We start from the raw sequence: 23,782 nt of genomic DNA, 5'->3' as shown, positions 1-23,782 counted from the left end.
AGCATCAGAGGCTGATGCTTTGGCAAAATTGAACTTTTTTCGCAGGTCTGTAGATGCTGTAGTGGGATTCAAAGCATTTTAAATAGCTCTTAACTGAATTACCGTGGCTCTTTTGCAGAAACGCTAAGCACGGGTATACTTGTTGTTCTGTGGAGTTTCTTTGAACAACTTTTCATTGACTTTTTGCAGCATCGGCTTAGAGCAAGCGCAACAAGCACGCCCTAGTAACAGCCTCCCTAGGTGGAGGCCTGATGCCTTTTAGTTCAAAGTCAAGCCTACGGCATAGCCTATATGCGGCTGTTTACATTTAGAGCCCGCCATTTCTGTTCCATGTGTTTTTCTCCAATTACACAGCCATTTTGGTTATATGGACAAAACAAACGTATCAATGATGTTTTTCGATGACTAGATTAATTTAAAGTTCATGACTCTTTCCCACTTGTTTTGTGTGTAGTCTGCCTCTCTGCTTTCGTACGCAAAGCCTTCGTCGTAGGTCCTGTGCAAAAGCAAGAAGTGGCCTTTTCCCCTTAGGCCACTGGGCCTCTTGCGCACAGTGCTTTGTGTAATTTCACCCTGAAAGGGCACATGCACGGGCAGGCAAGAATGATTCACTGACAGTCTGACGCACACAAAACCCCACCACAGCTATTCGAAGTTTGTCCGTTCTATGCTAACTCAGATCTTGCGGTCATTATTGCTTTGAACCAACCATCCTTGAATTTGTCGAACATCCAACTTAAATATAGCCCATTAAAGCAACCCAGGTGGGACTTGAACTCACAATCTCCAGCTCCGGAGGCTGATGCCTTATCCATTAGGCCACTGGGCCTTGTCTGGAGTTCTTTTTCCTTTGATCTGTAATTTGGCTTCAAAGGGTTTCTAACGCTCAAACAGCTACACTTTCGTATCTCGACGCCGGGTCGTGTTCCGTCTTTGAGATGGGCTTCACTGAATTTGTGGCGCCCTCCCGAAAGACTTAATGTAAAAGAGGCTCGTTGGTCTAGGGGTATGATTCTCGCTTTGGGTGTGAGAGGTCCCGGGTTCAAATCCCGGACGAGCCCGGGGATTTCAGACCAAGCAGCTAGAGCAACAAGGTTGGATCCTTCCTTTTGCAGCACTGAGCCAAACTCAAAACTGTCATGTTTTTGAAACCCTTACTACTGCTTGTGTTCATCTGTACTACAACACAGTCAGATGACAAGCGTTTATTTCCTGCACAGAATGTACTCTGAATCGCTGCCTGCCAGAGAGTACGGCTCCCTAACGACAAACGCTCTTATTAAAACTAGTCCCTGCTCATTCTGTTTGAGGCCAGCGTTCGGTGACTGTACAAGTGTACGCAAGTAGCCCCATCCAGCGTCAGGCAGGCTCGTTGGTCTAGTGGTATGATTCTCGCTTCGGGTGCTAGAGATCCCGGCTTCAAATCCCGGGCGAGCCCTCTCACCTTTAGTATGAGTTCAAGGGTTCTCTGACTCTGTATGCAATTGCATGTGATACCACAGGATTTTTTTTTCTTTTTTTAAGCTGGGTGATAAAACAAATTGTGCTCTTCTTGGTGTATGAAAGGCATTGTTTTCCCTTAGAAGTTGACAGAGAAGAAAGCTCATTCTGACGGAGAAGAAAGCTCATTCAGAAGCTCAAGCCCGCTTGAATGAGTCAGTCAGAAACTAGACTTGCTGAAGTTCTCTCTGGAGCTGAGACTCAGTGAGTTGCCCAAAAATCACCCGAAGGGCAATCTGATTATGGAGGAGTTAGCCATGTTGTCCTCCCCACCTCTCAGCCCCCGCCAAAGCATTTACTTTTCTTTATCAACAACTTCATAGTCTGGCCATTTACTGCAACCCACATAGTACTTGACGTCACGTTCTGCAGCATCAGAGGCTGATGCTTTGGCAAAATTGAACTTTTTTCGCAGGTCTGTAGATGCTGTAGTGGGATTCAAAGCATTTTAAATCGCTCTTAACTGAATTACCGTGGCTCTTTTGCAGAAACGCTAAGCACGGGTATACTTGTTGTTCTGTGGAGTTTCTTTGAACAACTTTTCATTGACTTTTTGCAGCATCGGCTTAGAGCAAGCGCAACAAGCACGCCCTAGTAACAGCCTCCCTAGGTGGGAGGCTGATGCCTTTTAGTTCAAAGTCAAGCCTACGGCATAGCCTATATGCGGCTGTTTACATTTAGAGCCCGCCATTTCTGTTCCATGTGTTTTTCTCCAATTACACAGCCATTTTGGTTATATGGACAAAACAAACGTATCAATGATGTTTTTCGATGACTAGATTAATTTAAAGTTCATGACTCTTTCCCACCTGTTTTGTGTGTAGTCTGCCTCTCTGCTTTCGTACGCAAAGCCGTCGTCGTAGGTCCAGTGCAAAAGCAAGAAGTGGCCTTTTCCCCTTAGGCCACTGGGCCTCTTGCGCACAGTGCTTTGTGTAATTTCAGCCTGAAAGGGCACATGCACGGGCAGGCAAGAATGATTCACTGACAGTCTGACGCACACAAAACCCCACCACAGCTATCCGAAGTTTGTCCGTTCTATGCTAACTCAGATCTTGCGGTCATTATTGCTTTGAACCACCATCCTTGAATTTGTCGAACATCCAACTTAAATATAGCCCATTAAAGACGACCCAGGTGGGACTTGAACCCACAATCTCCAGCTCCGGAGGCTGATGCCTTATCCATTAGGCCTTACTACTATAAGCTTACTACTGCTTGTGTTCATCTGTACTACAACATAGCCAAGATTCAGCCAGATGACAAGCGCTTATTTCCTTGCACAGAACGAACTCAGAATCGCTGCCTGCCAGGGAGTGTGGCTCCCTAACGACAAACGCTTTCTATTAAAACTAGTGCCTTCCCATTCTGTAAGAGGCCAGCATTCAGTGACTCTACAACTGTACGCAAGTAGCCGAATCTATTGTCAGTCAGGCTCGTTGGTCTAGGGGTATGATTCTCGCTTCGGGTGCGAGAGGTCCCGGGTTCAAATCCCGGACGAGCCCAGCAGTTTCAGAACAAGCAGCCAGTCAGATGACAAGTGTTTATTTCCTGCACAGAATGTACTCTGAATCGCTGCCTGCCAGAGAGTACGGCTCCCTAACGACAAACGCTCTTATTAAAACTAGTCCCTGCTCATTCTGTTTGAGGCCAGCGTTCGGTGACTGTACAAGTGTACGCAAGTAGCCCCATCCAGCGTCAGGCAGGATCGTTGGTCTAGTGGTATGATTCTCGCTTCGGGTGCTAGAGATCCCGGCTTCAAATCCTGGACGAGCCCTCTCACCTTAAGTATGAGTTCAAGGGTTCTCTGACTCTGTATGCAATTGCATGTGATACCACAGGATTTTTTTTTCTTTTTTTAAGCTGGGTGATAAAACAAATTGTGCTCTTCTTGGTGTATGAAAGGCATTGTTTTCCCTTAGAAGTTGACAGAGAAGAAAGCTCATTCTGACGGAGAAGAAAGCTCATTCAGAAGCTCAAGCCCGCTTGAATGTGTCAGTCAGAAACTAGACTTGCTGAAGTTCTCTCTGGAGCTGAGACTCAGTGAGTTGCCCAAAAATCACCCGAAGGGCAATCTGATTATGGAGGAGTTAGCCATGTTGTCCTCCCCACCTCTCAGCCCCCGCCAAAGCATTTACTTTTCTTTATCAACAACTTCATAGTCTGGCCATTTACTGCAACCCACATAGTACTTGACGTCACGTTCTGCAGCATCAGAGGCTGATGCTTTGGCAAAATTGAACTTTTTTCGCAGGTCTGTAGATGCTGTAGTGGGATTCAAAGCATTTTAAATAGCTCTTAACTGAATTACCGTGGCTCTTTTGCAGAAACGCTAAGCACGGCTATACTTGTTGTTCTGTGGAGTTTCTTTGAACAACTTTTCATTGACTTTTTGCAGCATCGGCTTAGAGCAAACGCAACAAGCACGCCCTAGTAACAGCCTCCCTAGGTGGAGGGCTGATGCCTTTTAGTTCAAAGTCAAGCCTACGGCATAGCCTATATGCGGCTGTTTACATTTAGAGCCCGCCATTTCTGTTCCATGTGTTTTTCTCCAATTACACAGCCATTTTGGTTATATGGACAAAACAAACGTATCAATGATGTTTTTCGATGACTAGATTAATTTAAAGTTCATGACTCTTTCCCACCTGTTTTGTGTGTAGTCTGCCTCTCTGCTTTCGTACGCAAAGCCTTCGTCGTAGGTCCAGTGCAAAAGCAAGAAGTGGCCTTTTCCCCTTAGGCCACTGGGCCTCTTGCGCACAGTGCTTTGTGTAATTTCAGCCTGAAAGGGCACATGCACGGGCAGGCAAGAATGATTCACTGACAGCCTGACGCACACAAAACCCCACCACAGCTATCCGAAGTTTGTCCGTTCTATGCTAACTCAGATCTTGCGGTCATTATTGCTTTGAACAAACCATCCTTGAATTTGTCGAACATCCAACTTAAATATAGCCCATTAAAGCAACCCAGGTGGGACTTGAACTCACAATCTCCAGCTCCGGAGGCTGATGCCTTATCCATTAGGCCACTGGGCCTTGTCTGGAGTTCTTTTTCCTTTGATCTGTAATTTGGCTTCAAAGGGTTTCTAACGCTCAAACAGCTACACTTTCGTATCTCGACGCCGGGTCGTGTTCCGTCTTTGAGATGGGCTTCACTGAATTTGTGTCGCCCTCCCGAAAGACTTAATGTAAAAGAGGCTCGTTGGTCTAGGGGTATGATTCTCGCTTTGGGTGCGAGAGGTCCCGGGTTCAAATCCCGGACGAGCCCGGGGATTTCAGACCAAGCAGCTAGAGCAACAAGGTTGGATCCTTCCTTTTGCAGCACTGAGCCAAACTCAAAACTGTCATGTTTTTGAAACCCTTACTACTGCTTGTGTTCATCTGTACTACAACACAGTCAGATGACAAGCGTTTATTTCCTGCACAGAATGTACTCTGAATCGCTGCCTGCCAGAGAGTACGGCTCCCTAACGACAAACGCTCTTATTAAAACTAGTTCCTGCTCATTCTGTTTGAGGCCAGCGTTCGGTGACTGTACAAGTGTACGCAAGTAGCCCCATCCAGCGTCAGGCAGGCTCGTTGGTCTAGTGGTATGATTCTCGCTTCGGGTGCTAGAGATCCCGGCTTCAAATCCCGGGCGAGCCCTCTCACCTTTAGTATGAGTTCAAGGGTTCTCTGACTCTGTATGCAATTGCATGTGATACCACAGGATTTTTTTTTTCTTTTTTTAAGCTGGGTGATAAAACAAATTGTGCTCTTCTTGGTGTATGAAAGGCATTGTTTTGGATCAAGCAACAAGGTTGGATCCTTCCTTTTGCAGCACTGAGCCAAACTCAAAACTGTCATGTTTTTGAAACCCTTACTACTGCTTGTGTTCATCTGTACTACAACATAGCCAAGATTCAGCCAGATGACAAGCGCTTATTTCCTTGCACAGAACGAACTCAGAATCGCTGCCTGCCAGGGAGTGTGGCTCCCTAACGACAAACGCTTTCTATTAAAACTAGTGCCTTCCCATTCTGTAAGAGGCCAGCATTCAGTGACTCTACAAGTCTACGCAGAGATCCCGGCTTCAAATCCCGGACGAGCCCTCTCACCTTCAGTATGAGTTCAAGGGTTCTCTGACTCTGTATGCAATTGCATGTGATACCACAGGATTTTTTTTTCTTTTTTTAAGCTGGGTGATAAAACAAATTGTGCTCTTCTTGGTGTATGAAAGGCATTGTTTTCCCTTAGAAGTTGACAGAGAAGAAAGCTCATTCTGACGGAGAAGAAAGCTCATTCAGAAGCTCAAGCCCGCTTGAATGAGTCAGTCAGAAACTAGACTTGCTGAAGTTCTCTCTGGAGCTGAGACTCAGTGAGTTGCCCAAAAATCACCCGAAGGGCAATCTGATTATGGAGGAGTTAGCCATGTTGTCCTCCCCACCTCTCAGCCCCGCCAAAGCATTTACTTTTCTTTATCACCCACTTCATAGTCTGGCCATTTACTGCAACCCACATAGCACTTGACGTCACGTTCTGCAGCATCAGAGGCTGATGCTTTGGCAAAATTGAACTTTTTTCGCCGGTCTGTAGATGCTGTAGTGGGATTCAAAGCATTTTAAATCGCTCTTAACTGAATTACCGTGGCTCTTTTGCAGAAACGCTAAGAACGGGTATACTTGTTGTTCTGTGGAGTTTCTTTGAACAACTTTTCATTGACTTTTTGCAGCATCGGCTTAGAGCAAGCGCAACAAGCACGTCCTAGTAACAGCCTCCCTAGGTGGGAGGCTGGTGCCTTTTAGTTCAAAGTCAAGCCTACGGCATAGCCTATATGCGGCTGTTTACATTTAGAGCCCGCCAGTGGGAACTAGTGCCTTCCCATTCTGTAAGAGGCCAGCATTCAGTGACTCTACAAGTGTACGCAAGTAGTCGAATCTATTGTCAGTCAGGCTCGTTGGTCTAGGGGTATGATTCTCGCTTTGGGTGCGAGAGGTCCTGGGTTCAAATCCCGGACGAGCCCAGCAGATTCAGAACAAGCAGCCAGTCAGATGACAAGCGTTTATTTCTTGCACAGAACGTACTCTGAATCGCTGCCTGCCAGAGAGTACGGCTCCCTAACGACAAACGCTCTTATCAAAACTAGTGCCTGCTCATTCTGTTTGAGGCCAGCGTTCGGTGACTGTACAAGTGTACGCAAGTAGCCCCATCTTCTTTGAACAACTTTGCATTGACTTTTTGCAGCATCGGCTTAGAAAAAGCGCAACAAGCACGCCCTAGTAACAGCCTCCCTAGGTGGGAGGCTGATGCCTTTTAGTTCAAAGTCAAGCCTACGGCATAGCCTATATGCAGCTGTTTACATTTAGAGCCCGCCATTTCTGTTCCATGTATTTTTCTCCAATTACACAGCCATTTTGGTTATATGGACAAAACAAACGTATCAATGATGTTTAGCGATGACTAGATTAATTTAAAGTTCATGACTCTTTCCCACCTGTTTTGTGTGTAGTCTGCCTCTCTGCTTTCGTACGCAAAGCCTTCGTCGTAGGTCCAGTGCAAAAGCAAGGAGTGGCCTTTTCCCCTTAGGCCACTGGGCCTCTTGCGCACAGTGCTTTGTGTAATTTCAGCCTGAAAGGGCACATGCACGGGCAGGCAAGAATGATTCACTGACAGTCTGACGCACACAAAACCCCACCACAGCTATCCGAAGTTTGTCCGTTCTATGCTAACTCAGATCTTGCGGTCATTATTGCTTTGAACAAACCATCCTTGAATTTGTCGAACATCCAACTTAAATATAGCCCATTAAAGACGACCCAGGTGGGACTTGAACCCACAATCTCCAGCTCCGGAGGCTGATGCCTTATCCATTAGGCCTTACTACTATAAGCTTACTACTGCTTGTGTTCAACTGTACTACAACATAGCCAAGATTCAGCCAGATGACAAGCGCTTATTTCCTTGCACAGAACGAACTCAGAATCGCTGCCTGCCAGGGAGTGTGGCTCCCTAACGACAAACGCTTTCTATTAAAACTAGTGCCTTCCCATTCTGTAAGAGGCCAGCATTCAGTGACTCTACAACTGTACGCAAGTAGCCGAATCTATTGTCAGTCAGGCTCGTTGGTCTAGGGGTATGATTCTCGCTTCGGGTGCGAGAGGTCCCGGGTTCAAATCCCGGACGAGCCCAGCAGTTTCAGAACAAGCAGCCAGTCAGATGACAAGTGTTTATTTCCTGCACAGAATGTACTCTGAATCGCTGCCTGCCAGAGAGTACGGCTCCCTAACGACAAACGCTCTTATTAAAACTAGTCCCTGCTCATTCTGTTTGAGGCCAGCGTTCGGTGACTGTACAAGTGTACGCAAGTAGCCCCATCCAGCGTCAGGCAGGATCGTTGGTCTAGTGGTATGATTCTCGCTTCGGGTGCTAGAGATCCCGGCTTCAAATCCTGGACGAGCCCTCTCACCTTAAGTATGAGTTCAAGGGTTCTCTGACTCTGTATGCAATTGCATGTGATACCACAGGATTTTTTTTTCTTTTTTTAAGCTGGGTGATAAAACAAATTGTGCTCTTCTTGGTGTATGAAAGGCATTGTTTTCCCTTAGAAGTTGACAGAGAAGAAAGCTCATTCTGACGGAGAAGAAAGCTCATTCAGAAGCTCAAGCCCGCTTGAATGTGTCAGTCAGAAACTAGACTTGCTGAAGTTCTCTCTGGAGCTGAGACTCAGTGAGTTGCCCAAAAATCACCCGAAGGGCAATCTGATTATGGAGGAGTTAGCCATGTTGTCCTCCCCACCTCTCAGCCCCCGCCAAAGCATTTACTTTTCTTTATCAACAACTTCATAGTCTGGCCATTTACTGCAACCCACATAGTACTTGACGTCACGTTCTGCAGCATCAGAGGCTGATGCTTTGGCAAAATTGAACTTTTTTCGCAGGTCTGTAGATGCTGTAGTGGGATTCAAAGCATTTTAAATAGCTCTTAACTGAATTACCGTGGCTCTTTTGCAGAAACGCTAAGCACGGCTATACTTGTTGTTCTGTGGAGTTTCTTTGAACAACTTTTCATTGACTTTTTGCAGCATCGGCTTAGAGCAAACGCAACAAGCACGCCCTAGTAACAGCCTCCCTAGGTGGAGGGCTGATGCCTTTTAGTTCAAAGTCAAGCCTACGGCATAGCCTATATGCGGCTGTTTACATTTAGAGCCCGCCATTTCTGTTCCATGTGTTTTTCTCCAATTACACAGCCATTTTGGTTATATGGACAAAACAAACGTATCAATGATGTTTTTCGATGACTAGATTAATTTAAAGTTCATGACTCTTTCCCACCTGTTTTGTGTGTAGTCTGCCTCTCTGCTTTCGTACGCAAAGCCTTCGTCGTAGGTCCAGTGCAAAAGCAAGAAGTGGCCTTTTCCCCTTAGGCCACTGGGCCTCTTGCGCACAGTGCTTTGTGTAATTTCAGCCTGAAAGGGCACATGCACGGGCAGGCAAGAATGATTCACTGACAGCCTGACGCACACAAAACCCCACCACAGCTATCCGAAGTTTGTCCGTTCTATGCTAACTCAGATCTTGCGGTCATTATTGCTTTGAACAAACCATCCTTGAATTTGTCGAACATCCAACTTAAATATAGCCCATTAAAGCAACCCAGGTGGGACTTGAACTCACAATCTCCAGCTCCGGAGGCTGATGCCTTATCCATTAGGCCACTGGGCCTTGTCTGGAGTTCTTTTTCCTTTGATCTGTAATTTGGCTTCAAAGGGTTTCTAACGCTCAAACAGCTACACTTTCGTATCTCGACGCCGGGTCGTGTTCCGTCTTTGAGATGGGCTTCACTGAATTTGTGTCGCCCTCCCGAAAGACTTAATGTAAAAGAGGCTCGTTGGTCTAGGGGTATGATTCTCGCTTTGGGTGCGAGAGGTCCCGGGTTCAAATCCCGGACGAGCCCGGGGATTTCAGACCAAGCAGCTAGAGCAACAAGGTTGGATCCTTCCTTTTGCAGCACTGAGCCAAACTCAAAACTGTCATGTTTTTGAAACCCTTACTACTGCTTGTGTTCATCTGTACTACAACACAGTCAGATGACAAGCGTTTATTTCCTGCACAGAATGTACTCTGAATCGCTGCCTGCCAGAGAGTACGGCTCCCTAACGACAAACGCTCTTATTAAAACTAGTTCCTGCTCATTCTGTTTGAGGCCAGCGTTCGGTGACTGTACAAGTGTACGCAAGTAGCCCCATCCAGCGTCAGGCAGGCTCGTTGGTCTAGTGGTATGATTCTCGCTTCGGGTGCTAGAGATCCCGGCTTCAAATCCCGGGCGAGCCCTCTCACCTTTAGTATGAGTTCAAGGGTTCTCTGACTCTGTATGCAATTGCATGTGATACCACAGGATTTTTTTTTTCTTTTTTTAAGCTGGGTGATAAAACAAATTGTGCTCTTCTTGGTGTATGAAAGGCATTGTTTTGGATCAAGCAACAAGGTTGGATCCTTCCTTTTGCAGCACTGAGCCAAACTCAAAACTGTCATGTTTTTGAAACCCTTACTACTGCTTGTGTTCATCTGTACTACAACATAGCCAAGATTCAGCCAGATGACAAGCGCTTATTTCCTTGCACAGAACGAACTCAGAATCGCTGCCTGCCAGGGAGTGTGGCTCCCTAACGACAAACGCTTTCTATTAAAACTAGTGCCTTCCCATTCTGTAAGAGGCCAGCATTCAGTGACTCTACAAGTCTACGCAGAGATCCCGGCTTCAAATCCCGGACGAGCCCTCTCACCTTCAGTATGAGTTCAAGGGTTCTCTGACTCTGTATGCAATTGCATGTGATACCACAGGATTTTTTTTTCTTTTTTTAAGCTGGGTGATAAAACAAATTGTGCTCTTCTTGGTGTATGAAAGGCATTGTTTTCCCTTAGAAGTTGACAGAGAAGAAAGCTCATTCTGACGGAGAAGAAAGCTCATTCAGAAGCTCAAGCCCGCTTGAATGAGTCAGTCAGAAACTAGACTTGCTGAAGTTCTCTCTGGAGCTGAGACTCAGTGAGTTGCCCAAAAATCACCCGAAGGGCAATCTGATTATGGAGGAGTTAGCCATGTTGTCCTCCCCACCTCTCAGCCCCGCCAAAGCATTTACTTTTCTTTATCACCCACTTCATAGTCTGGCCATTTACTGCAACCCACATAGCACTTGACGTCACGTTCTGCAGCATCAGAGGCTGATGCTTTGGCAAAATTGAACTTTTTTCGCCGGTCTGTAGATGCTGTAGTGGGATTCAAAGCATTTTAAATCGCTCTTAACTGAATTACCGTGGCTCTTTTGCAGAAACGCTAAGAACGGGTATACTTGTTGTTCTGTGGAGTTTCTTTGAACAACTTTTCATTGACTTTTTGCAGCATCGGCTTAGAGCAAGCGCAACAAGCACGTCCTAGTAACAGCCTCCCTAGGTGGGAGGCTGGTGCCTTTTAGTTCAAAGTCAAGCCTACGGCATAGCCTATATGCGGCTGTTTACATTTAGAGCCCGCCAGTGGGAACTAGTGCCTTCCCATTCTGTAAGAGGCCAGCATTCAGTGACTCTACAAGTGTACGCAAGTAGTCGAATCTATTGTCAGTCAGGCTCGTTGGTCTAGGGGTATGATTCTCGCTTTGGGTGCGAGAGGTTCTGGGTTCAAATCCCGGACGAGCCCAGCAGATTCAGAACAAGCAGCCAGTCAGATGACAAGCGTTTATTTCTTGCACAGAACGTACTCTGAATCGCTGCCTGCCAGAGAGTACGGCTCCCTAACGACAAACGCTCTTATCAAAACTAGTGCCTGCTCATTCTGTTTGAGGCCAGCGTTCGGTGACTGTACAAGTGTACGCAAGTAGCCCCATCTTCTTTGAACAACTTTGCATTGACTTTTTGCAGCATCGGCTTAGAAAAAGCGCAACAAGCACGCCCTAGTAACAGCCTCCCTAGGTGGGAGGCTGATGCCTTTTAGTTCAAAGTCAAGCCTACGGCATAGCCTATATGCAGCTGTTTACATTTAGAGCCCGCCATTTCTGTTCCATGTATTTTTCTCCAATTACACAGCCATTTTGGTTATATGGACAAAACAAACGTATCAATGATGTTTAGCGATGACTAGATTAATTTAAAGTTCATGACTCTTTCCCACCTGTTTTGTGTGTAGTCTGCCTCTCTGCTTTCGTACGCAAAGCCTTCGTCGTAGGTCCAGTGCAAAAGCAAGAAGTGGCCTTTTCCCGGACGAGCCCTCTCACCTTTAGTATGAGTTCAAGGGTTCTCTGACTCTGTATGCAATTGCATGTGATACCACAGGATTTTTTTTTTTTTTTTAAGCTGGGTGATAAAACAAATTGTGCTCTTCTTGGTGTATGAAAGGCATTGTTTTCCCTTAGAAGTTGACAGAGAAGAAAGCTCATTCTGACGGAGAAGAAAGCTCATTCAGAAGCTCAAGCCCGCTTGAATGAGTCAGTCAGAAACTAGACTTGCTGAAGTTCTCTCTGGAGCTGAGACTCAGTGAGTTGCCCAAAAATCACCCGAAGGGCAATCTGATTATGGAGGAGTTAGCCATGTTGTCCTCCCCACCTCTCAGCCCCCGCCAAAGCATTTACTTTTCTTTATCAACAACTTCATAGTCTGGCCATTTACTGCAACCCACATACACTGGAAAAAAGGCCACTCCAAAAATAAGCAAAAAAAAATTAATACAAGATATTTTTGCTTGTAATAAGCAAAAAAATCTGCCAATGGAACAAGTGAAAATTCTCTTGGTAAGATTTCTTGAAATAAGACATTATATTTAAGCCTTAAAAGATATGAGTGATCTTGAAATTAGCTGGGAAAACTCATTTTTAGCTATATTTTACTAGTATTGTGATGTTTTATGTCTCATAATAAGCTTGTCATGCTCAAAAATAGTATTTTCCCCTCAAAAGTAGCATTTTCTTTTGTCATCCTGTTTGTTTCAAGTGTATTTAACTAATTTTTAGTTCTATAATTGTTACACTGTTCTAGATTTAAGTCACCACCAACTTGAAATAAGATTGGAAATGGGCATTTTGAGACAAATGCCTTGAAGTTAGTATTCCTGACTCATATTAGGCAGTGCTTTTTTGCCATAATAAGCCATAATTTACCATCCTGTCATCATCTCAAGTGTATTTACCTTATTGTAAGCTCAACAAAAGTAATACTGTTCTAGATTCAAGACATTTTACCTACTAGATTCAAGACATTAACTACTGTTTACTAGACCGAAAAAGTGAAAAATAGACTTGCATTTAACTATTTTTTTTTTGTTTTGTTTTTTAAACAGCAAAAAGTCCCAGAGGACTGCATAAAAGGGAAACAGCTTAATTTTTCTCAACATTTTGGCTCACAGTATTTATGGAACTGCATTATGAAAACATAGTAGAACATTTTATAGATTATAAATGTAAGATCCCTTTACCCTACTCCCACACCTAAACATACCCATTTTATAGACAATATTAAAAGGATAAAACATAATGAACATAATGTGTAGGGAAATGGCAGTTTTATTAACAATAAAGCATCTAAATATAGTTTGAGCCACTAATCCTACCCCTACACCTAACCATTTCTTAAAACTATGTAACTAATGTTACAATTATTAAGAAAAACAACAGACATAACGTTACACGTTTAATCGCAATAATTTATTTAGTGAGAAAATGTCAAAACCAGTACCAAAAGTCGTTCACAGGACGATGTGTCGCAGTCCTCTCTGGCAGTAGGCTATATAATATATTTGTATGAGGTAACGTTACAGAGCAGAATTTAATTTATTAATCCATGAAAACACTAATCCGGTTTCGGTTCGCTGTTCGCTCTCTGAAGGCGCGCGCGATTCTCCTTTTCAAATGTAGTACACCAATTAAACACGGCATGTCGCTATCTGTGACGAAACATGCGAGAGCCAATGAGCGTCTAATATCAGTGCCGTAAAACGTGTCGTAACGCTTCGGGCGCAATTTTTGAATTTGAATTCACCACGAGCGGGGATTTGGCGTTTACGGTCTCTGCTGAGAGAAATTATGAAGATCACTGGATGAAGGGCTGAATTTGGATCTGTTTCTTGCAAACAACACATGGATTCTAAAGATTTGGATTACACCAAGCTAATAAAATTAATGTCTTTTGTGAATTTATGTTGTGTTTTAGTGTATTATGGGTCTATAGGAGAAAAACGCCTTTTGTGTTTCACGATATATATGAGTTTTACATGACAAAAGTATGCAAATGTGTATGGTATTACTCGAAATATATAAAACTCATATAAAATTCATATATAAATCATTTAAATTTCTTATATTGAATTATATGCTAGTCAAATTAAAGTCATATAGAATTCATACACATTTTGTGTCATTTGTTTATGTGTTTCGTACAGATTTCATGTTTCGATGATCAACATCTGATTCACTTATATGCAGTTGGCAGATTCTTAAAGGGATACTCCACTTTAAAAAGAAAATTCTTTCATCATATACTCACCCTCATGTTGTTTTAATCCTTAATGAATTTCTTTCTTCTGCTGAACAGAAAGGAAGATATTTAGAAGAATATCAGTAACCAGACAGTTTCTGGTCTCATTGACTTTCATAGTAGGAAAAAAATATACTATGAAAGTGAATGAGACCAGAAACTGTCTGGTTACTGATATTCTTCTAAATATCTTCCTTTCTGTTCAGCAGAAGAAAGAAATTCATTAAGGATTAAAACAACATGAGGGTGAGTATATGATGAAAATTTTCATTTTAAAGTGGAGTATCCCTTTAAATTGTACAGTGCAGATGCCGGTTAGAGGATTACTGTCAGAATATCACTGATCTTTATGAAGACTGTTAATTTTTCTACAGGATTTGAAAGAGCAGTTGAAAAGCAATGATATTGTAAGATCGTGTATTAATTGTGAACTGTCTGGGCCTGTTGTTTGTGAACAAAATAATAACATATTATTGCAAATGAACAAAGCTGAGTCAAATATGTTTCTAGAACAGTGATTAAAATTGGCTGGAATATGTTTTTGTATATATGACATGAACTCTGGTGGTGATGCACTCTAAAAACATTTAATATGATTTACTCATTTTTTTGGTGAAACATTTTTAAACTTAGAATATTGATTAGATTTTTAAGCAGTGAAAGCAATTACTTACACTGTATTAACTGAGTAAATGTTAGTAAAACAAATTAAATAGATCTGAGTAACTGCATTTGGTACATTCACAAATAAACATGAGTAGAAATAATTACGGGGAAACATTTAAAAACAAATATTTATGAGTAATATAAACTGTGTTTATATGGCAGTAATATTAACTTTTTTATTTCCTCTAAACCTTTGTAAAAATATTCCATACAACCACCGGTATAACTACATGACATTGGCCTTTATTGTCGATTAGTAGCCTAACATTACAGCAAAACAGCATATATTTTATACTATTTTTAACACGTATGCAATATTGCCTACATCTAAACTCATGTAAGAAACATTTCGAAGTAAAAATTAAACATTTAGGCCTAAACATTAAAGTAATTCAAGTGTAATCAACCGGTCTGTTATCCAGTATCCAACGGATCAGCGCTGGTTCGCGTGCCGGAGATGGACTCGCCTCTGCGGGGGAACCTCTAACTTTACACCGCCGTCCTGCGTCACTCACAGCCGAAAGATGCTGCGACGCGACTGACTCCTCAACCTGCCAATAAACAAACAGTGCACAGTTCTGAGGACATTTTATCATCCAAATTAGTTATATTCATTATCTTTAAGAATATAGTCGTGTGTTTTATATGCAAGGCCTTACAATCACGCGAAAAGGCAGGCGCGAGTCGACACTCGTTTGAGGTGAGTAACATTGCGTCTCTGTATTAACATTGAGTCTCTGTATGTTCCTTCGCATTAAATAAAATTATTTAAAGCACATTAATGATTATACAGATAAAATAAAACATACACACCTGAATTCCACAGAGGAAATGCACCAATTATGCGAGGCTGAGGAGAGGAGAACTGTTCTGCACTGGAGAGAGTTCAAACAGCGCGCGCGCCGCTCACTCGACTCAACCGTCGAGTTGTCGTGACGTCAGAGGGTGGGGGAGGGGTGCGTTGTTGTAATCATAGATATCTATGGTTGTAATCATAGACAGTAAAATATGAGTAAACTTAATCAATTTCTTATGCTTGTTAAATATTAATAATATTGATTTTATTTAAGTAATATTTGTGGTCCTTGAAACAGATTAGTTTAATTATCCATTCTCAAATATTGTGATGGAAATTTCACAAATATATTAGCTCAGTGTATTTTAAATAAATAATTGGTTAGTCAAATACTAAATTATTTTAGTGAAAAACTTCAAACTTAAATATAACTGTAAATTTCAGACAAAATTTATTGTTGGAGTTTTAGTCAATTATTTCGGTAGGCTATGTTCAACTCAAACTATCAAGTAAATGATATTCAGAGATTTTAGTTAATAAAGTTAATTATTACTGTGATATTTACTAAGCCACTGAATTATTTTTTAGAGTGATACGCATAAGAATCACTTCAACATTTAGGAAAGTTTTATGTTTGTAGGTTAAGAATAGAACTGTTGTATACCATAGTAGTACTGTGATAAAGTTTAGAGAAATTGTCACAAATGAAAATTAAATCTGGTGATGCAGGATTTAAAATGAAAAATATTGATATGTGAAATATCCAACTGTATATTGTAGAACACATTCTAATAAAATATTTTTGTAATTAAAATGTGTGCTTGTGTGTGTAGTTTAAATGTTTAAAACATTATGTGGTTTTTGCAGCGTATATGTCCCTTACAATATTCTGTTGGAACATATAAGAATCACAGGAGTTTTTAGCAAATCTTTTCCATATGGGGAGTAACATTAAACCATTAATAAATGCGACTGAAAATTTAATTGATAAGACAATTTAATGCAATAGAGTCAAACCCACGATTTTAATATGCATAAGTTAAATAGGAATACATACAAATTTGTACGTCGGTAAAGTTGTTTATACGTAAATAAATTACATTTTTTTTGCTGTCAATATATGTCATTGTGAGTTGTTGTGAGTTGGGCATGTTGACCTGCAGTTTTCAATAAAGCAGATTTGTTGTCTCAATTCAAGTCAAGTCTGTTCCTTGAAACAAGACGATTCATCTTTTACAAATAACACAGCAGCTTATGACATGTCAAAAAAGCTTGTTTCATCTGAGATATGACTCAAAACAAGATATTTTTAAGACAGTTTCACTTAACAAGATATTCAAGATGCACTGTCTAAAAACAAGCTCCTCTAGCTCACTTAAATCTTGGTCTTTAGGTGATTTTGTCTTATATTAAGTGTGATGAGATATTTTGACTAGAAATTAGAAAAATATACTTGGCAAGATTTTGAGTTTTTGCAGTGTAGTACTTGACGTCACGTTCTGCAGCATCAGAGGCTGATGCTTTGGCAAAATTGAACTTTTTTTGCAGGTCTGTAGATGCTGTAGTGGGATTCAAAGCATTTTAAATCGCTGTTAACTGAATTACCGTGGCTCTTTTGCAGAAACGCTAAGCACGGGTATACTTGTTGTTCTGTGGAGTTTCTTTGAACAACTTTTCATTGACTTTTTGCAGCATCGGCTTAGAGCAAGCGCAACAAGCACGCCCTGGTAACAGCCTCCCTAGGTGGGAGGCTGATGCCTTTTAGTTCAAAGTCAAGCCTACGGCATAGCCTATATGCGGCTGTTTACATTTAGAGCCCGCCATTTCTGTTCCATGTGTTTTTCTCCAATTACACAGCCATTTTGGTTATATGGACAAAACAAACGTATCAATGATGTTTTTCGATGACTAGATTAATTTAAAGTTCATGACTCTTTCCCACCTGTTTTGTGTGCAGTCTGCCTCTCTGCTTTCGTACGCAAAGCCTTCGTCGTAGGTCCAGTGCAAAAGCAAGAAGTGGCCTTTTCCCCTTAGGCCACTGGGCCTCTTGCGCACAGTGCTTTGTGTAATTTCAGCCTGAAAGGGCACATGCACGGGCAGGCAAGAATGATTCACTGACAGTCTGACGCACAAAAAAACCCACCACAGCTATGCGAAGTTTGTCCGTTCTATGCTAACTCAGATCTTGCGGTCATTATTGCTTTGAACAAACCATCCTTGAATTTGTCGAACATCCAACTTAAATATAGCCCATTAAAGACGACCCAGGTGGGACTTGAACTCACAATCTCCAGCTCCGGAGGCTGATGCCTTATCCATTAGGCCACTGGGCCTTGTCTGGAGTACTTTTTCCTTTAATCAGTAATTTGGCTTCAAGGGGTTTCTAACGCTCAAACAACTACACTTTCGTATCTCGACGCCAGGTCGTGTTCCGTCTTTGAGATGGGCTTCACTGAATTTGTGGCGCCCTCCCGAAAGACTTAATGTAAAAGAGGCTCGTTGGTCTAGGGGTATGAATCTCGCTTTGGGTGCGAGAGGTCCCGGGTTCAAATCCCGGACGAGCCCGGGGATTTCAGACCAAGCAGCGAGAGCAACAAGGTTGGATCCTTCCTTTTGCAGCACTGAGCCAAACTCAAAACTGTCATTTTTTTGAAACCATTACTACTGCTTGTGTTCATCTGTACTACAACATAGCCAAGATTCAGCCAGATGACAAGCGCTTATTTCCTTGCACAGAACGAACTCAGAATCGCTGCCTGCCAGGGAGTGTGGCTCCCTAACGACAAACGCTTTCTATTAAAACTAGTGCCTTCCCATTCTGTAAGAGGCCAGCATTCAGTGACTCTACAAGTGTACGCAAGTAGCCTAATCTATTGTCAGTCAGGCTCGTTGGTCTAGGGGTATGATTCTCGCTTCGGGTGCTAGAGATCCCGGCTTCAAATCCCGGACGAGCCCTCTCACCTTTAGTATGAGTTCAAGGGTTCTCTGACTCTGTATGCAATTGCATGTGATACCACAGGATTTTTTTTTCTTTTTTTAAGCTGGGTGATAAAACAAATTGTGCTCTTCTTGGTGTATGAAAGGCATTGTTTTCCCTTAGAAGTTGACAGATAAGAAAGCTTATTCTGACGGAGAAGAAAGCTCATTCAGAAGCTCAAGCCCGCTTGAATGAGTCAGTCAGAAACTAGACTTGCTGAAGTTCTCTCTGGAGCTGAGACTCAGTGAGTTGCCCAAAAATCACCCGAAGGGCAATCTGATTATGGAGGAGTTAGCCATGTTGTCCACCCCACCTCTCAGCCCCCGCCAAAGCATTTACTTTTCTTTATCAACAACTTCATAGTCTGGCCATTTACTGCAACCCACATAGTACTTGACGTCACGTTCTGCAGCATCAGAGGCTGATGCTTTGGCAAAATTGAACTTTTTTCGCAGGTCTGTAGATGCTGTAGTGGGATTCAAAGCATTTTAAATCGCTCTTAACTGAATTACCGTGGCTCTTTTGCAGAAACGCTAAGCACGGGTATACTTGTTGTTCTGTGGAGTTTCTTTGAACAACTTTTCATTGACTTTTTGCAGCATCGGCTTAGAGCAAGCGCAACAAGCACGCCCTAGTAACAGCCTCTCTAGGTGGGAGGCTGATGCCTTTTAGTTCAAAGTCAAGCCTACGGCATAGCCTATATGCGGCTGTTTACATTTAGAGCCCGCCATTTCTGTTCCATGTGTTTTTCTCCAATTACACAGCCATTTTGGTTATATGGACAAAACAAACGTATCAATGATGTTTTTCGATGACTAGATTAATTTAAAGTTCATGACTCTTTCCCACCTGTTTTGTGTGTAGTCTGCCTCTCTGCTTTCGTACGCAAAGCCTTCGTCGTAGGTCCAGTGCAAAAGCAAGAAGTGGCCTTTTCCCCTTAGGCCACTGGGCCTCTTGCGCACAGTGCTTTGTGTAATTTCAGCCTGAAAGGGCACATGCACGGGCAGGCAAGAATGATTCACTGACAGTCTGACGCACACAAAACCCCACCACAGCTATCCGAAGTTTGTCCGTTCTATGCTAACTCAGATCTTGCGGTCATTATTGCTTTGAACAAACCATCCTTGAATTTGTCGAACATCCAACTTAAATATAACCCATTAAAGACGACCCAGGTGGGACTTGAACTCACAATCTCCAGCTCCGGAGGCTGATGCCTTATCCATTAGGCCACTGGGCCTTGTCTGGAGCTCTTTTTCATTTGATCAGTAATTTGGCTTCAAGGGGTTTCTAACGCTCAAACAACTACACTTTCGTATCTCGACGCCAGGTCGTGTTCCGTCTTTGAGATGGGCTTCACTGAATTTGTGGCGCCCTCCCGAAAGACTTAATGTAAAAGAGGCTCGTTGGTCTAGGGGTATGATTCTCGCTTTGGGTGCGAGAGGTCCCGGGTTCAAATCCCGGACGAGCCCGGGGATTTCAGACCAAGCAGCGAGAGCAACAAGGTTGGATCCTTCCTTTTGCAGCACTGAGCCAAACTCAAAACTGTCATGTTTTTGAAACCCTTAGTACTGCTTTTGTTCATCTGTACTACAACATAGCCAAGATTCAGCCAGATGACAAGCGCTTATTTCCTTGCAGAGAACGAACTCAGAATCGCTGCCTGCCAGGGAGTGTGGCTCCCTAACGACAAACGCTTTCTATTAAAACTAGTGCCTTCCCATTCTGTAAGAGGCCAGCATTCAGTGACTTTACAAGTGTACGCAAGTAGCCGAGTCTATTGTCAGTCAGGCTCGTTGGTCTAGGGGTATGATTCTCGCTTCGGGTGCGAGAGGTCCCGGGTTCAAATCCCGGACGAGCCCAGCAGTTTCAGAACAAGCAGCCAGTCAGATGACAAGCGTTTATTTCCTGCACAGAATGTACTCTGAATCGCTGCCGGCCAGAGAGTACGGGTCCCTAACGACAAACGCTCTTATTAAAACTAGTCCCTGCTCATTCTGTTTGAGGCCAGCGTTCGGTGACTGTACAAGTGTACGCAAGTAGCCCCATCCAGCGTCAGGCAGGCTCGTTGGTCTAGTGGTATGATTCTCGCTTCGGGTGCTAGAGATCCCGGCTTCAAATCCCGGACGAGCCCTCTCACCTTTAGTATGAGTTCAAGGGTTCTCTGACTCTGTATGCAATTGCATGTGATACCACAGGATATTTTTTTTCTTTTTTTAAGCTGGGTGATAAAACAAATTGTGCTCTTCTTGGTGTATGAAAGGCATTGTTTTCCCTTAGAAGTTGACAGAGAAGAAAGCTCATTCTGACGGAGAAGAAAGCTCATTCAGAAGCTGAAGCCCGCTTGAATGAGTCAGTCAGAAACTAGACTTGCTGAAGTTCTCTCTGGAGCTGAGACTCAGTGAGTTGCCCAAAAATCACCCGAAGGGCAATCTGATTATGGAGGAGTTAGCCATGTTGTCCTCCCCACCTCTCAGCCCCCGCCAAAGCATTTACTTTTCTTTATCAACAACTTCATAGTCTGGCCATTTACTGCAACCCACATAGTACTTGACGTCACGTTCTGCAGCATCAGAGGCTGATGCTTTGGCAAAATTGAACTTTTTTCGCAGGTCTGTAGATGCTGTAGTGGGATTCAAAGCATTTTAAATCGCTCTTAACTGAATTACCGTGGCTCTTTTGCAGAAACGCTAAGCACGGGTATACTTGTTGTTCTGTGGAGTTTCTTTGAACAACTTTTCATTGACTTTTTGCAGCATCGGCTTAGAGCAAGCGCAACAAGCACGCCCTAGTAACAGCCTCCCTAGGTGGGAGGCTGATGCCTTTTAGTTCAAAGTCAAGCCTACGGCATAGGCTATATACGGCTGTTTACATTTAGAGCCCGCCATTTCTGTTCCATGTGTTTTTCTCCAATTACACAGCCATTTTGGTTATATGGACAAAACAAACGTATCAATGATGTTTTTCGATGACTAGATTAATTTAAAGTTCATGACTCTTTCCCACCTGTTTTGTGTGTAGTCTGCCTCTCTGCTTTCTTACGCAAAGCCTTCGTCGTAGGTCCAGTGCAAAAGCAAGTAGTGGCCTTTTCCCCTTAGGCCACTGGGCCTCTTGCGCACAGTGCTTTGTGTAATTTCAGCCTGAAAGGGCACATGCACAGGCAGGCAAGAATGATTCACTGACAGTCTGACGCACACAAAAACCCACCACAGCTATCCGAAGTTTGTCCGTTCTATGCTAACTCAGATCTTGCGGTCATTATTGCTTTGAACAAACCATCCTTGAATTTGTCGAACATCCAACTTAAACATAACCCATTAAAGACGACCCAGGTGGTACTTGAACTCACAATCTCCAGCTCCGGAGGCTGATGCCTTATCCATTAGGCCACTGGGCCTTGTCTGGAGTTCTTTTTCCTTTGATCAGTAATTTGGCTTCAAGGGGTTTCTAACGCTCAAACAGCTACACTTTCGTATCTCGACGCCAGGTCGTGTTCCGTCTTTGAGATGGGCTTCACTGAATTTGTGGCGCCGTCCCGAAAGACTTAATGTAAAAGAGGCTCGTTTGGTCTAGGGGTATGATTCTCGCTTTGGGTGCGAGAAGTCCCGGGTTCAAATCCCGGACGAGCCCGGGGATTTCAGAGCAAGCAGCGAGAGCAACAAGGTTGGATCCTTCCTTTTGCAGCACTGAGCCAAACTCAAAACTGTCATGTTTTTGAAACCCTTACTACTGCTTGTGTTAATCTGTACTACAACATAGCCAAGATTCAGCCAATGACAAGCGCTTATTTCCTTGCACAGAACGAACCCAGAATCGCTGCCTGCCAGGGAGTGTGGCTCCCTAACGACAAACGCTTTCTATTAAAACTAGTGCCTTCCCATTCTGTAAGAGGCCAGCATTCAGTGTGAAGGGTTGGTCAAAATCCCCTTGCCTCTTCAAATACATCTATAATCATATCCTTTTGAATGCTTATATACTTCCTTTATAAAAATCAATAATCAAATATATTCATTATCACATAATAATTTTTATATTCTTTGTGCTTGTGAAATTATATTGTCTTAAATGCATGTGATGTAAGTAACCAGTTTCTTTTAGGTGCATTCCAATCTTACTTTGAGATTGCACGCAGTACACGCAGGACACGAAGGCCACGTAACCCACAAGGCCGTTTGTCTCTTTCTCTGGTATCAGTAGAGGGTCCTAAAGGCAGCGTGGACACATATGATTCTTCGCTGGACATATGGTCAAGCTATATTGAGCGTTACTATATCGAACTTTAATTGTTGTATTAAAATGTATTCTTTCCAGTATATTTCCTTCCTTCGGAGTAAATGCCAGTGATTTTCTCCCAAATGAGTGAATGTTTTAGCATTATGTTTTGGTATACTTAACTGATAATAAGGAGCTCAGACTCTCTTCAGCCTTGATGGGAGCTGTTATTTGCTAGTGTCTGTTATGTGTGTGTGTGTGTGCGTATGACATTCTATGTAGGTTCTGGACGTTCGGACCAGACACCCCGGCGCCCTTCTCTAACCTGCGAGGCCACCACAGACCTAAATCTAATGAGTGGACGACAACTATCTTGACTAATGGCGATAGGCACCCCTATCTCCTCACATGTGTTAAATTGTTTAGGCTCTTAATGTTTCTTAGCCAATGAGAATCATTCAACCTGTAAGCAATGACGTAGCTTAGACCTTGGAAATGGTATAACTGCTGTGATCTTTGTAACTGTAAGGGGGGCGGCCTACGAACTCCTGTGCGAGTATTGAAGCTGACTTCTGCTGATGAAACTGCAAACTATCTTCAGTAAATATTTTCTCTAATTTTTTATAATTCTGACACTGGGTCTTCATTCTTCATATCTGGTTCTGGGTCTTTAACTGTACACCCCTTACAAGTGACTCTACAAGGGTACGCAAGTAGCCGAATCTATTGTCAGTCAGGCTCGTTGGTCTAGGGGTATGATTCTCGCTTCGGGTGCGAGAGGTCCCGGGTTCAAATCCCGGACGAGCCCAGCAGTTTCAGAACAAGCAGCCAGTCAGATGACAAGCATTTATTTCCTGCACAGAACGTACTCTGAATCGCTGCCTGCCAGAGAGTACGGCTCCTTAACGACAAACGCTCTTATTAAAACTAGTCCCTGTTCATTCTGTTTGAGGCCAGCGTTCGGTGACTGTACAAGTGTACGCAAGTAGCCCCATCCAGCGTCAGGCAGGCTCGTTGGTCTAGGGGTATGATTCTCGCTTCGGGTGCTAGAGATCCTGGCTTCAAATCCCGGATTTCAGTTTATAGTCTGGCCATCTACTGCAACCCACATAGTACTTGACGTCACGTTCTGCAGCATCAG

The 23,782-nt window shown here is 43.2% G+C and overlaps 17 non-coding genes across 17 annotated transcripts; 12 read left to right on the top strand and 5 right to left on the bottom strand.

The window, feature by feature from the left end:
- Positions 1-756: 756 nt before the first annotated feature.
- Positions 757-829, bottom strand: trnar-ccg (transfer RNA arginine (anticodon CCG)). The gene has a single exon. It is a non-coding gene; the product is annotated as a tRNA-Arg (tRNA).
- Positions 830-989: 160 nt separating this feature from the next.
- trnap-ugg (transfer RNA proline (anticodon UGG)) lies at positions 990-1,061 on the top strand. Its single transcript has one exon. It is a non-coding gene; the product is annotated as a tRNA-Pro (tRNA).
- A 1,869-nt stretch (positions 1,062-2,930) lies between these two features.
- trnap-cgg (transfer RNA proline (anticodon CGG)) lies at positions 2,931-3,002 on the top strand. The gene has a single exon. It is a non-coding gene; the product is annotated as a tRNA-Pro (tRNA).
- A 1,460-nt stretch (positions 3,003-4,462) lies between these two features.
- Positions 4,463-4,535, bottom strand: trnar-ccg (transfer RNA arginine (anticodon CCG)). Its single transcript has one exon. It is a non-coding gene; the product is annotated as a tRNA-Arg (tRNA).
- A 160-nt stretch (positions 4,536-4,695) lies between these two features.
- On the top strand, positions 4,696-4,767 carry trnap-ugg (transfer RNA proline (anticodon UGG)). Its single transcript has one exon. It is a non-coding gene; the product is annotated as a tRNA-Pro (tRNA).
- Positions 4,768-6,429: 1,662 nt separating this feature from the next.
- Positions 6,430-6,501, top strand: trnap-ugg (transfer RNA proline (anticodon UGG)). The gene has a single exon. It is a non-coding gene; the product is annotated as a tRNA-Pro (tRNA).
- A 1,093-nt stretch (positions 6,502-7,594) lies between these two features.
- Positions 7,595-7,666, top strand: trnap-cgg (transfer RNA proline (anticodon CGG)). The gene has a single exon. It is a non-coding gene; the product is annotated as a tRNA-Pro (tRNA).
- A 1,460-nt stretch (positions 7,667-9,126) lies between these two features.
- Positions 9,127-9,199, bottom strand: trnar-ccg (transfer RNA arginine (anticodon CCG)). The gene has a single exon. It is a non-coding gene; the product is annotated as a tRNA-Arg (tRNA).
- A 160-nt stretch (positions 9,200-9,359) lies between these two features.
- Positions 9,360-9,431, top strand: trnap-ugg (transfer RNA proline (anticodon UGG)). Its single transcript has one exon. It is a non-coding gene; the product is annotated as a tRNA-Pro (tRNA).
- A 1,662-nt stretch (positions 9,432-11,093) lies between these two features.
- Positions 11,094-11,165, top strand: trnap-ugg (transfer RNA proline (anticodon UGG)). The gene has a single exon. It is a non-coding gene; the product is annotated as a tRNA-Pro (tRNA).
- A 6,547-nt stretch (positions 11,166-17,712) lies between these two features.
- Positions 17,713-17,785, bottom strand: trnar-ccg (transfer RNA arginine (anticodon CCG)). Its single transcript has one exon. It is a non-coding gene; the product is annotated as a tRNA-Arg (tRNA).
- A 160-nt stretch (positions 17,786-17,945) lies between these two features.
- Positions 17,946-18,017, top strand: trnap-ugg (transfer RNA proline (anticodon UGG)). Its single transcript has one exon. It is a non-coding gene; the product is annotated as a tRNA-Pro (tRNA).
- Positions 18,018-19,596: 1,579 nt separating this feature from the next.
- On the bottom strand, positions 19,597-19,669 carry trnar-ccg (transfer RNA arginine (anticodon CCG)). Its single transcript has one exon. It is a non-coding gene; the product is annotated as a tRNA-Arg (tRNA).
- A 160-nt stretch (positions 19,670-19,829) lies between these two features.
- On the top strand, positions 19,830-19,901 carry trnap-ugg (transfer RNA proline (anticodon UGG)). Its single transcript has one exon. It is a non-coding gene; the product is annotated as a tRNA-Pro (tRNA).
- Positions 19,902-20,219: 318 nt separating this feature from the next.
- On the top strand, positions 20,220-20,291 carry trnap-cgg (transfer RNA proline (anticodon CGG)). The gene has a single exon. It is a non-coding gene; the product is annotated as a tRNA-Pro (tRNA).
- A 1,695-nt stretch (positions 20,292-21,986) lies between these two features.
- trnap-ugg (transfer RNA proline (anticodon UGG)) lies at positions 21,987-22,059 on the top strand. Its single transcript has one exon. It is a non-coding gene; the product is annotated as a tRNA-Pro (tRNA).
- Positions 22,060-23,377: 1,318 nt separating this feature from the next.
- Positions 23,378-23,449, top strand: trnap-cgg (transfer RNA proline (anticodon CGG)). The gene has a single exon. It is a non-coding gene; the product is annotated as a tRNA-Pro (tRNA).
- Positions 23,450-23,782: the final 333 nt, after the last annotated feature.

Source organism: Siphateles boraxobius, unplaced genomic scaffold, assembly GCF_051911475.1.
Source record: "Siphateles boraxobius isolate OS27281-9 unplaced genomic scaffold, OSU_SipBor_1 25, whole genome shotgun sequence".
NCBI classification, from domain to species: domain Eukaryota; kingdom Metazoa; phylum Chordata; class Actinopteri; order Cypriniformes; family Leuciscidae; genus Siphateles; species Siphateles boraxobius.
This window is presented reverse-complemented; position numbering and strand designations above follow the sequence as displayed.